Source organism: Pholis gunnellus (assembly GCF_910591455.1).
Source record: "Pholis gunnellus genome assembly, chromosome: 5".
Taxonomy (NCBI): domain Eukaryota; kingdom Metazoa; phylum Chordata; class Actinopteri; order Perciformes; family Pholidae; genus Pholis; species Pholis gunnellus.
The window spans coordinates 6,121,968-6,135,382 of record NC_136531.1 but is presented as its reverse complement, the minus strand read 5'-3'; the positions used below and the strand labels follow the sequence as shown (position 1 = coordinate 6,135,382).

The 13,415-nt window shown below is 42.8% G+C and overlaps 1 protein-coding gene across 1 annotated transcript in view; it reads right to left on the bottom strand.

Annotated features, from left to right (window-relative positions):
* grin2ab (glutamate receptor, ionotropic, N-methyl D-aspartate 2A, b) overlaps window positions 1-13,415 on the bottom strand; it is a gene marked incomplete at both ends in the record, with an annotated part of 90,098 nt that overhangs the window by 28,014 nt on the left and 48,669 nt on the right. The window lies entirely within an intron of this gene.

The following is a 13,415-nucleotide window of genomic DNA, read 5'->3' as shown; positions in this document are numbered from 1 at the left end:
GGTACATTAACTACGAAAGATATGGCTTAATTTCTTAGCGGTCTCATTGGAAGTCAGAGGATATCCTCTATATAAACTTTGCCTCCAAATGTTCCAGCATTGATTCCCGATGCCATGTACAGTTAAATCATTTTCTCTCATCATCGGAGGGAAACTGAGGGTCAGCGTGAGAGCGAGAGGCAGCAGAAAGCATTACCGAATGCAAAAGCAGCTATTAAACAGAATGAACCCCAAAGTGAGTGTGAAATAAGTTGCTAATGATTGCTGAATGCATGTTTGCATAAAGTGTAAGCTGAGTTCCCCCCTGGGGGGCACAACAAATAGACAGCGACACAGCCCATCCACCAGAGAGGAGAGAGGAGGAGCAGAAAAAAAAGAAAAGGCTGAAGGGGAGAAGAAGAAGGAGAAGAAAAATGCTCCAGTCCTGTGAGTGAGATTGAGATACCTGCCGCAGGAAGAAGTGGAAAAGGAGTGAGAGTCTTGGGAGAAAAAACCAAGACTGACACAAACAACAAACCTCCTCGCAAGGTCCCTCTTTTTCACTCACACACACACACACACACACACACACACACACACACACGCGCACACATACATGCGCTGACACCCCTCCACACAGGGCATCAAAGAACGTGACACATTAAACATCAAAGCCCTTATAAACACACATGGAGAATCAGCTGTCAGCTCTCGTCTCTCTGCCCCCACCACCTTCCCCTTCATGTGTGTATAGGTGTGTGTGTGTGTGTGTGTGTGTGTGTAAAACCTATATTGTGCCTCTAGTGTTGTCCCTCAGTTTAACAAAAAGCTCACAGCTCAGGCCATCACACACATAAAGCAAGCCCCACAGAGATTTAACTCCCCTCCCTTCACTGCACAAAAAGAGAGAAAAGTGGGAAGGAGAGAGGATGAAATTGTACTTCAAAAAGATCTATCTCACTGTTTCCATCTGTGTGTGTGTGTGTGTGTGTGTGTGTGTGTGTGTGTGTGTGTGTGTGTGTGTGTGTGTGTGTGTGTGTGTGTGCGTGCGTGTGTGTGCGTGCGAGGCTTTATACTTTACTCAGGTTTAGAAAAAAAAGACAGAAATCTCTCCTTGTGCGGCAACAGGCACATCCACAGATTTACCCAGATAACACGGACACACAAGCACAGATACTAACATGCAGCCGCCCACTCCCTCACACGACTACAACCGACAGTTGCATATAAATCAGCGCAGAAACAATCGATTTGACAATGAATCAGTCGACAAAACAACCTGGTAATTGTTTAAAGCATAATTCCCGTCTCTCATAATAACGCGAGTCATATTTATGTGGTTTTGAGAATTACTGGTTGTCATTATATTATGTACTCTTTTTAATCACCACATTGCAACAAAGATCCAACGAGATCATATGAGCAGTCCGAGGAGCAGATCGGTTGTAAACAAGACAACAGCTTAGCCAGATTATCTAAGTGCGCAGAAATACAGTGATGGTGGCTGCACTACTGAAGGGGCCCTGGCATTCAGATGAAGCTGCCTTCCAAACCGGTGGGGTCCAGCCGCTGTGGGTAAGCCAAAGCCGATACAATGTAGATGTATGGGAGGCTCAAGCCACAGAGTATCTGCTCTTTCCTTTGGTGAGGGAAGGATTCAAGGACAGTACAACATGTTTTAACTACTGTTAAGAGCCTTGGTGTTATGTTAACCTCAATCTCCAGTCTCATGTTAAAAAGCTATCTCAAGTCGTGTTTTTTCCACTTGAGAAATTTCGCATGAATGATTTTTTTTTTATTAAGTTTAATGATCTTCAAAGAGTTATTCATGTCTTCATCACTTCTCGTCTGGATTACTGTAATGCTGTGTTTACATGGCTTGGCCAGTACGTGATAACACAGCTTCTGGGTGTCCGCAACGCAGCCGCCAGACGTTTAACCACATCACTTAAAGCACGGTCGTATGCCTCTTATTTTAGCCTCCCTTTACTGGCTGCCTGTTCGTGTAAGAATTCATTTTAAAATTGGTCATCTTGACTTTGTAGGCACTGCATGGTACGGCACCGAGCTACCTGGCTGAGCTTGTAATTCCTTAGGTACCAACCCGTAGCCTGAAGTCCTCTGATAAGGCGCTGTTAGCTATTCCCCGGTCAAGGCTGAAGATCAAGGGTGACAGGGCATTAGTGTTAGAGCTCCAATCCTTCGGAATAGATTAACGGAGGAACTAGACTAGAAAACTCACTGCCCTCTTTTAAATCAGCTCTTAAAACTTTTACTCTTAAGCTTTTTTTTATTTTCTTAAATGTTACTTATTTTGTTTGTGCTTTTCGTCAGTTATTTTTCACTATTTTATGTATTATTTCCATTTGTTGACTGTCATATTTTGTTTGTCCTTGCTTGTGAAGCACTTTGTCACGGTAAGTGCTATATAAATAAAGTTACTATTATCATTTGAATGTGCATTTGGTCAGAGAATGGTGTGGAAAAGTTTTCTGATATAAGTAATAACTATAAGACTACTGGCTAGATAAGCAGGGATAACCGCTACACTACCGGGCGGATCGTGTCATTCAGATGAAACTGTCTATCAAGCCAGTTGGGCCAGCCAATCCTGGTTAGCATCATAATTACAATGTAGATAGAAGGCCAAGCCAACAAGATGCATGACTGTACAGCCTGATACTCACTGCAGGGCCTAATGATCGGTCTCAGCATCATTTAGCACAAATATAGTTTTCCATACGGTCGGAATACTCACACAACTACAATGTCAAGTGTAGCAGGTGAACCAGAATGTTGGACCTTAACTGTAACAGTTAACCTACAGCCATTTGGTTGATAATTTGGCCATTCGTCTTTGTTTTCTCTTCCAAACATGTTTGGCTAACCTGAAGGTTTGAACCCTGTATGGTTATCCAGCTGGAATATAATATAATAAACCAGAGTCCAGAATCATCCTTTGAGTCATTTATCAAGCAAACATTACAAACTATTGCTGGTTCTCAATGTGATCATTTTTTGTTCTTTTTTGCTGCTTGTTAGGCATATAAAGTTTCTTTTTTAATGTTACCTTGAGCTGCGTGGATTTTATGTTAGAAAAAATAAATTTATACTGAAATCAATGATGAAAATAATAATTGGTTCCAGCCTTATTAATACAAATACACACATTGTGTTCATGTGAGTGAGTGAGGTTCATGACTGGATATGTAAACCCCTGACATTACCAGATAATCTGGGCCGAACATCGGTACCAACCGAGGTCCCGGACCAGATGTGTCCTCCGATTGTCAGGAGGGGTGAATCTGGGATAAATCGACCCAAAGCTCCTGTAGTCTGAGCCCACTGATGAGGATTCAAAATACTTCAAAACAGCTACTACTGAACCCAACATGCAGCAAAAACACAGCTGATGTCAAATTGTGAGGAATCATATATGTGCACACACACACACACACACACACACACACACACACACACACACACACACACAGAGTCGCTCGTATGTGCTGACAGGCTGAAGATATTGCATAAGTGCTGCTACATGCCATACATGTTCATTACATGCTTTTAACATCTTTAATATTTACACCTGTCATCGTGGTATAACGCACACGTTTCCTTTTAAATACCTTCACAATCTGAGGAGGAAAGGAGAGGTTGAGGGGAATTGAAAATGAATCTTTTTTAGAAGACAGAGGTGAAAGGGGAAGATGATAGTTTCTGGTGGTTACTGAATTATAAAGGCTAAAAAGAGACGTTGACACAGACCTGCATCTTCTCATCAAATCACACAAGTCCGCCAAGGAGCTCATGTATGAATAATGCACAGCTATAACACACACACACACACACACACACACACACACACACACACACACACACACACACACACACACACACACACACATACACACTAATGTATTTCCACATTATAACCCACATGCTCTACCTAGAGATTTACTGATGACATTGTGCATCAATTATACAAATACAGTGAACTTCATGTAGTTTCACATCCACCCACGTGCATGCACACAGCAGCCACACACACACACACACACACACACACACACACACACACACACACACACACACACACACATGGACATAGGCCCCTCAAAATATAGCTTAACTCATGAGCCAGCATACCATTAAATAATACACCACATATAGTAAGACAGCATCTCACTTTTTCTCTCTCCCTCTCACACACACACTGACACATGCTACTTTATGTCAAATTTAATTTTTGTTTACAGCAATCAAGTGAAGAAAGTATGAAAGTGTGGAGAAAGCTGTAGAGATCCAGGCTAATGAGAGAGGAACTGACACATTTCTAGAAATCGTTGGGAGAAGGAGTCATGTGGGCTACAGGGGGAGGAGCCGAGTCCTGCGAGAAGTGAGGGTGGATAAAGAGAGAAATATGCAGCCAGCCGATATAAGGAGCAATAATTGAAAGGCTGGTAGAACAGTACATGACATGGGGCAGCACAAAAGAAGAGGATGGAGCTAGTATGCAGAATAATGAGAAAGAGATGGCGGTAAGGAGGACGATGATGATGAGGCCAGCAATGTGCTATATTAATATTTAATGCAGTAGGTCAGTTTGAATGGCGCAGCTACATTAAGTTGGCCTGACAAAGTACGGCCCCCAGATGCTGCTAAGTACCATCTCACTTAAGTCTGCACAAAAGTGCAAGAAAACTAGCGTAGCAAAATAAGTTCTGTGTCAACAAAGTGAAGTCCCCCCAAAAAAAGCAAAGAGTTACAGCGGCAGTACTACAAATGCAGAATAATATGGTAGAGAGTTTGAAATAGAGACCCACATCATTCTGGTGAATGGAATATTAAATCACTGGCTACACAGTGCAGATCAAGTCTCTTCCAACACCTAAAACTAATTTGGTAAATACTTGAACTTCAGTTCATGACATGCAGGAATCCAAGGGAACACGTTCATGGGGCATTTTGAGGAGGATGTATGAGAAAACATAATCATTTGCTGCTGTCCAAATAATTAGACTGAGCATTTCTCACATAAAGGTGACATACACAGTGCACTACATTTTACAACATCTTTAGACATTTTGGCATGTCTTAACAGTAAAAGCATTATAGGAAAATGTTATTAAAGCATTAAAAGACTCTGATGATTGCATTCAGTTTAGGAATAAAGTTCCAGATATCAAAGTGTCGTTTCCTAATGGGACACTAAAGCCAACTTCACACAACATGACTTTCATAGTCGTCAGATCGCTGTACTGTTCACACAGTGTTGTTGCGGTTTTCACACGGTCAACACAAGCGAGAAGGGACGTGGTCGAAGTCGTATTGATGTTGTCGTTGGCACATATCACTTAGTAGCCTTTTTGCACACGTCTTGACTATTTCCCCCCCATGCAGATCAGTTATGTTTTATGTTTATTCATCCAAACATCCAGAACTACCTATAGGTGCAACAAGAACTTTGGTCCCAGGGATGGAGTTTGAGAAATACGATGCTATGTTACATGTCTTATTTAATTACTTACTCCTCTTCATCCCCTATGGGTAATAAGACTGGAATGAGATCTCTTCATTGCATTTTGTCCTTGGCAACATGCTGCGCTTCTCCCCATGACAAGTGCATCTTGTCCAGCAGCTCCTCCAACATTAAGAGTCGCCGGCTAGCAGGGCCGGTTCTAGCTCTTTGGGGGCCCTATGCAAAATCTTGTTTTTTGTCCTGAGAGGCTTGACTTTGACTTTAAAAAGAAAATCTTAAACGTATTTATCTTAGCTTCATTGTTGACAATAAAAACAAAATAAACATGCAAATTATAAATAACAAACAAATAAAATTACTTTTTAAAAAGGAAAAAACAAGAACAATGTTTTCTATATAGATTACAAATACACAAAAATCACTTTCGATGTTTTAAGTGACTTTGAATCATTTTAACTTACGATAACGAAAATCAGGGCTTAAGTCATGTGAACTAGCAATTAAATGCAAAAGAGCCAACCTTACCATCATTAATACAAATGTCCTGCTAGAACAAGTTAAACGTCTGCTGTGAAAAAGGCTGGTATGGTGTACAAAAAGTGTGTTCATTAAAACCAATGTAGTACAACATACCAGAGTATCTGAATACCAGTTATAGTAGTCTAGCATGTGATATTATGTGTAATACATGCCCTGAATAAAAAGGGCATATGGGGTGATAGACTGCCTTTCTAGTGTTTTAAAAAATTCATACAATCCAGCCTAGGAAGGTCACCTCGGGTATTAGAGTGGATGTTTTTATAAGCTAAATCCCACCTGGCAATGTTGGACCTTATCAGCGTAATTAGTAAAAATGAATCACTGCAGGTTAGTATGTTAGAGGGATGAAAGGTAGGCACACTAAACAAGGGCCTGTAAAACACTAAAACTGCACTAAAATGCTCCACTAGTACACAGCACACGTTTTCTGTTGCAGTCAGGCTGCAGGCTGTGTAAATGCTCAGCAGATGTTCTGCAAACCCCAGTGCTAACAAACAAGGCTCTAAATCCACCCGCTAACAAAGAATTAGCTCAGGAAAGCCACTTACAAACAAACACCTATAGCCTGGGAGAGGAAGCCGTTGTCACTTGACCAGCAGAAGTAACACAGCCAAAGAACATCCAGAGAGAAAGAGAGAGCTGTTGATGTTACCAACGCCTTTTAAAGTATTGCCAGTAAAAATGGCACAAAAATAAATCTACACATTCATCTCTTGGTGTTTGAACTTCAGACAGTTCAATGAGCATAATACTCAAACATGTAACATCAAACATTATTCTTTAAACATCGAGCACAGTCGGCAACCTCTATAGCAGAGACACAGCATAAAAAATTCTCTTGACATTAACAGAATGTAAAGGCAGGTCCCTCAATAGCTAACCAGCAGCGGCCCCATGAGCACTGAAAGCTCTTCTGTTTTAGAACACAGAGACAAGTCCCAAAGCCCACATCCACGAACTGAACATCAACTCTCTCCATTCCCAGGATTGACAGGGAACTAGCATTTAGCTCGCACACACTGACTCTCAATGCTAACAAAGACTACTTTAGTATTTAACAAGACGGAAGTCCCAATGCTTAAGTCTACTGTAGTATTTAACAGCCTCACGCTCCCCAAGCAAACACAGAATAGCGTTTAACACGGCACAGAGCCCCCAAGCTAGCATAGCCTTGGACTGGTGATGCATTAGCTCTCACCACAAACTCAGACAAGCATGTAATGGACAGCAGTGCAGCCACGGACTGGCAAAGCGACCAGCATTACGACCTAACCTCAGAATGTAATTTGGGATGGGAATGCAGCATGTCTCCTGACACTTGAAAACGCATTTTCCTGCTCAGACCAAACACTTACTTTTCTCCCCACACAAAAGTTTAAAGAGTCTTAAGTTATTTTGCTACCGAGTTATCCAGCGCTCTGGGTCAAAGCGGACCTGCTGTAGAGGCTGGTGTTTTGGGAGGACTGTATTAGCGTGACAGAAATGTATGAAAAGGAAGGGCGTAGAACAGACTGTGTTAGTTTCTGACTGTTGCAAATACAGTGGTGGGTTCCATATTTTTATTTGGCCATTGATGGTAATGGGAAAAAAGTAAACTCCTACTTCTTTAACATTAAAAAGTTTTGCACCAAAATAGCTTAAAGCAGCACATCCCAGACACAAGTTGAGTGTCTAGATCAGGGGTCCCCAAACTTTTTCCTGTGAGGGCCACATCACTGAACATATCGTTTGACCTAGGGCCTAGGGGGGGGGGGGGTGCTACTCGCGTGCTACTCGCAGGTGAGCGACCGTTGCATCGTGCGCGCGGATCGGGGCGGAACACCGCCGTGCGCGATACAGAGAGCAGGGGAATTGAAAACGCGCGACCATGTAGTGACAGACATGACATGCCGGCGTGTAAATAAATTAAGCACAAGTACTTCTTCTACTCTTCTACTTCTACAGGGTGCGCGCATGACAGCTCTCATCTCGTTCGCCCCCTGGTGGTTGGCTGATTAAAATTCGATTAATTGTGCAGACTGAAAAAAAAACATAATGCGTCTCTGGTATTGTTCAGGGGGCCGGACCAAATGTGGAGGCGGGCCGCATCCGGCCCGCGGGCCGTAGTTTGGGGACCACTGGTCTAGATGAGAGGTCAACTACACTAAAATAATTTGCTTTGAAAACAATCTATCTTAATTTATCTGGTTTGAATTCCCCTCTTTCAAAAAGGTAATTTCATGTTGTTCATGTGCTTTTTGCAAGATATGAAATTCAAGTGTGCAGGTTATCGTTCATCTGAGCGTCTCTTGCTGGTCTTACATACAGAACAGAATTCATAGGACAAGAGGTCCGATCAATTCTATTTAGGGTCGGTTGCATGTTCGTGAAAAATCTAAATAACCTATTGAGAATTATAGAGAGGAATTCAAACCACATAAATTCAGATAAATAGTTTTCAAAGTGAAATATTGCAATGCTTTAAATTCATTACTAGTATTAAATCGATGGTTAAATTATTAAAATTAAAATTGTTTATTTAGATTCAGAACTCACCTCTCATTGAGATACTTAATTTGTCTGGGATATGCTGCCTTGAGCATTTGTGTGCAAAACATTTGAGTGCAACACTAGTGTCATTTTCCCTGTTGCCATAAAAAAACTCTAAACCCACCACTGTATTTGCCACAGTGAGAAACTGATACACTGTTCTAGTGCAGGTTTGCCTTAATTATCTCAGGGAAGTCATAAACTCACATTTGTTTTCGAAAATCCATTAAAAATAGCTTGCAGACATATTGCTGCCTTCAACAACGTACAGTCATCCATCAGACCCATGTAATATATTTATTTCCTGTCAGCGTGTCAGTCGAGATTCTTTACAGTTTCATCGTGATTTTTAGTGCTGCAAAAAACACTTATCAGCTAAGTCTGATCATCATTCGTGATGAGATTATCAGGAGATTAGTGATATTTTAATCCGGTGTCACACTCCTGGTAATGTGCCAGAGATGATTGAACCGTGCAGGTGAGATATCTCTTCCCCAGAAAACCATCAACATTCACTTTTATTTTTCTATCTGGGAGTTTGTTTTACGCAATACTGCATCCACTGCGGCAGCTCATATTTAAGTTTTTCATCTGAAACATCATGTTCAGTTGGATCAAAGGAGTTTCTTTTAAATAAATCCATTATTTAATAATTCTTAAGTATTACCAAAAAGTGAATAAAAGGAACCCCGATGTTCCGCTAATTTCTTTCCAAATTCGTGCTATTTGTTCAATTTAATCTATTCTAGTAAGATGATACAAATCATATATTTTCTATTTAGTCAATATATTTCACAAGGTATTTCATGAAAAGGGTAGAAGGGTGAATATGCAATAATTACTGTGGAGTAAAAATAAAGCTGTTGTCAGACAGACAAGTAAGAAGAAAATATGTGCAAGTAAAACAGCCTTTTTGGTTGAAACTGGAAGCACAAACAGGCTCTTACAACATTGTGATTTTAATTAGCAAAACTCTCCAATGCAGATGTTCTTGGGAAGAGGATTATTCCTAATTTGACAGCACTGCAAACTAAGTGGTTGTTTTCCTTAAACTGCCAACGAATCAAAATGTAAACTTTAGGTTTTCAATATTATTTTGATATTGTAATTTGTTGATGAACACACAAACAGCCATGCTTTTTTAGCTTCATTTAAATCAGGAGCCATACTCTGCAGGGCTGACTCTTTCACATATGGTGCTGCATCAGCATGCAAAGAATCAACTGGAATATTGTTATGAAAAGACACAAATATTTGGCTGAGGACAGAAAAAAAAATACATTTCTTGCAGAACTTCGACGAAGCACATTGTATTTGGTGGCAGGAGTGCGTTTGCCAAGCACCGGCAGTTAAATCTGTCTCCTGAGTGGTAGCCGATGGTTGTGTGCATGGTTGGCCCTGCCTATCCAAGTGTCAGAATGCTGCTCACGGCAGAGGCTAATCACAACACCTGTTTAGAAGAGATTACAGCAGGATCCGCCAGAGTGCTGAAAGGCCTCTGCTTTATTAAAACTGAAGTGTCTGTCCGGGCTGTGACATCCGCACACACACACACACACACACACACAGACACACACACACACAGACAGACACAAACACATGCATCTGTGTGGCAGAAAAATAATAGGATGTGCGTCTATCTATGGTGTGTGTGTGTGTGTGTGTGTGTGTGTGTGTGTGTGTGTGTGTGTGTTTGAGTAATAATAACCGTTTGACTTATAGAAGTTCAGAGAGAAAGAGATGTTAATGTTATTTCATCCCCCTACATGGAAAATTAATGACACAGCCAACCCTATTCCTCCCTCAGTTTCCCTCTCCCCCCCATCGGTGAATGAATTTAAAACAGCTCAAGAACTGAGCAAGACCCTGCATCCTTCTCCCTCCTCTGTCAGCCTTCATTGGCAAATCAGAGAATTGCCGGTATGATATTTATAGCTGAAGTGCCTTTGGGTAAAAAAATAAATAAAATCCCACTCTCTCTCTCTCTCTCACTTACTCTCTCTGTCTCTCTCGACTGTGTTGGACTTTGGAAACCTTAGGCCTGGTGTAAAAATGTCAGCGAGGGGTGAGTCAGCCCATCCCAGTTGGCTACCTCAGCTTTGTTGATTGCTGGACCATGCTAAACAGGCCAAGTGCCGCAGGTACGAGAACAGGACAGCCAGTCGTGCTCGGGGTCAGGGCACTTGTGCAGTGCCACTGCGGAACGAAAGGGTCTGGCTGGCGCAGGAATACCACAAGCCAGATGATTAATTAGACAATTCACAGTGTGTTAGTCTTTCAGCTTTTTAGAGAAGAGCTGCAGGCCCTGCTGAATACTAAAATATTGGTTTATCCCCGTTTTGGTTGAAATTACATTAGCCCAGTGTTTCTTAAGTGAGTTGTTGACAGCAGAGGCATAATGTTTACTAAATCCCACAGAATAAGTTTGTACAATGACACAGGCTTCCACAGGGCATGTCGGTTGGGTGCAGGGTGGATTCTGGGAGGATGTGGTGAAGGAGTTTTGCAGAGATTGTTTGCGGGGGAAAGAGGTGGGGGGGTTAGACAAATCACTAATTCTGCAGAGGAAAGAAAAACGGTAGCTGAAGGGGGATTCATTCATTATATATAAGCCTTACTCAGGTCTGTGTAAGCCTTTTTATACCCAAAACACTCCCACAACACTATTGTGCAGAAGCTCTCGCTTTCTGGAATACACACATGAAAATCTTGTTGCTACATTTAGTTAAACCAGCAACAGGCTAACGCACGTTAATCCTCTCTCGTCCAGCCTCTGCTGAGTTTACCCCCCTGTTTTTCCAGTTTAATACCACCTCTGCTCTCTCTTTTCCCCATGTCCCCCTTTCTCCTTCCCTCTACAATACAGCCACTTGTTCCCATCGCTTTTGTTCACACGACAGTCACCATCCACTGTTACCATGGCAAATCAATGGTCAGTCTACAGATGGGCGCAGATTCATTTCTCCCTAGCACACACACACACACACACACACACACACACACACACACACACACACACACACACACACACACACACACACACACACGCATGCCTGAACACACAATGTATTTGCTGCCCAGCTCTGGCATTCCACCGCACTGGTAATGGATAGGTGTCGAAGTACACGGGGGCCGATGTGCGTGTGCGTGTGTGTGTGTGTGTGCTTGTATGGCCAATGTGTCAAATATCAGATAAGTAAATCTTTTTCCTTTACTAATTAAAGGAAGGCAGTGCTCCCCGAGGAGGAGAGAGCACACAGAATGTCAGGGCACGGTGTGTTAGAGGTGATAACCGCACTCACACACACACACACACACCATACTTCTGTGCACACACACACTCACATATGCACAAATGACTTTTGGCAGTGTGTATTTTATCTCTGCTGTGCATCTGTGGGGGTGAGTTGTGCATGTGTTTCTGTGTGTGACTATCAGTGTATGCACAAAGTTGCTAAGTGTCCATTGGGGGAGTTAGAGCAGCTACATGGCAGATGCTTAAAGCCAGTGGCTATTAGACAGCAGAGCAGAGATAATAGGCTACGGCTGCCATTACCTACTACGCCCTATTAGCCTGTACCCAACCTGGAGACAAACAGAGAGACAAAGAAACGCGGCAAATCTGTACTTGCGCGTATGTATTTTTATGTCTGTATCTGTGGGTGTGCATGAGTGCGCTCTATTGGGCAGCGCATGTTTGGAGAGATAGATGAGAGAGGAAGGGAGGAGACGGGAGCGATAGAGAGGAAGGATAGAAGGGCTAATTTACCAGGCCCTCCTATTAGTGAGACAGATCTTTTCCAGATGGGTGAGGGAGGGGAGGAGAGGTAAGGCAAGACTCGGAAGAACAGGGAGGAAGTGGAGGAAGTGCTAACACATTCAGAAAAACAAAAGTGCATTACAGTCCATGTAAGCAAGAAGATGAGCTGGGAGTTGACAGGGAGAGCGGGAGGGGAGGGGAAGGGAGGGGAGGCGGGAGAGAGTGACAGAGAGAGATAGACTGAGAGAAAGAAGGAGGGAGAAAAGAGAGGGAGATATGCGAGAAAACCCCTCTGTGTGACATTCAATAAAAGGAAACAAGAGGGAAAAAAAGCCCAGTTCCAGTATCTGACTGTCTGCGGCTGACGTTTCCTAGTGTGCATGCGTGTGCTGAGGAGAGTGCGAGTATGACACACATCACATGCCGACTCTCTATATCCATCTGTCTATCCATCCACCCCTCCTTCCATCCTTCTGTCACCAGCCGGTTTGATGCTGCAGCTCTCGACGCAGACTTTGCCAAAGCGGATGCTCCCGCTCGAGTGGAGGAGAGCTGTGCAGATCAAGATAGGTGGAGGCTCTGGTGCTGGTGACTGGGGTGGTGGTTACTCTACAAGAGCCGTGTAGGGTTTAGTGATGACGAGGATGATGATGATGATGATAATGATGATCAGGCACCGTTTTCTGTTCACTTCCAAATCCTCCTCTCCCCCCACTCTTCTCTCTGCCTCCCTCTCTCTCTCTCCCTTCCTGCTCAATGTACTTTACAGAAGTTTGAGCCACTGGGAGATCATTAGCACAGGATCAAACCCCTACACTCACTGTCCACGCGCGAACGGAAACACGCACACGCACTGGGCAAAAACACACAGTGTGCGCACACACACTGAAGAGAAAGAGTACACAGACCACACATCCACGCAGACCCACACAAAAAACAAGAAACGGGGGCACACAGAAGAGCACTGCAGCTTAAAATCGAAAAACTCAGAGTGAGGGAGACACTGTGTTACCGTGTGTGTGTATGTGAATGGTGGAGAGACATCGACAAGCACTCTGGTGAGATTTGGGGGAGAAAGAGGATTGATTGAGCTCTATTTCTTTTTTGAAGAGGGACCAAAAC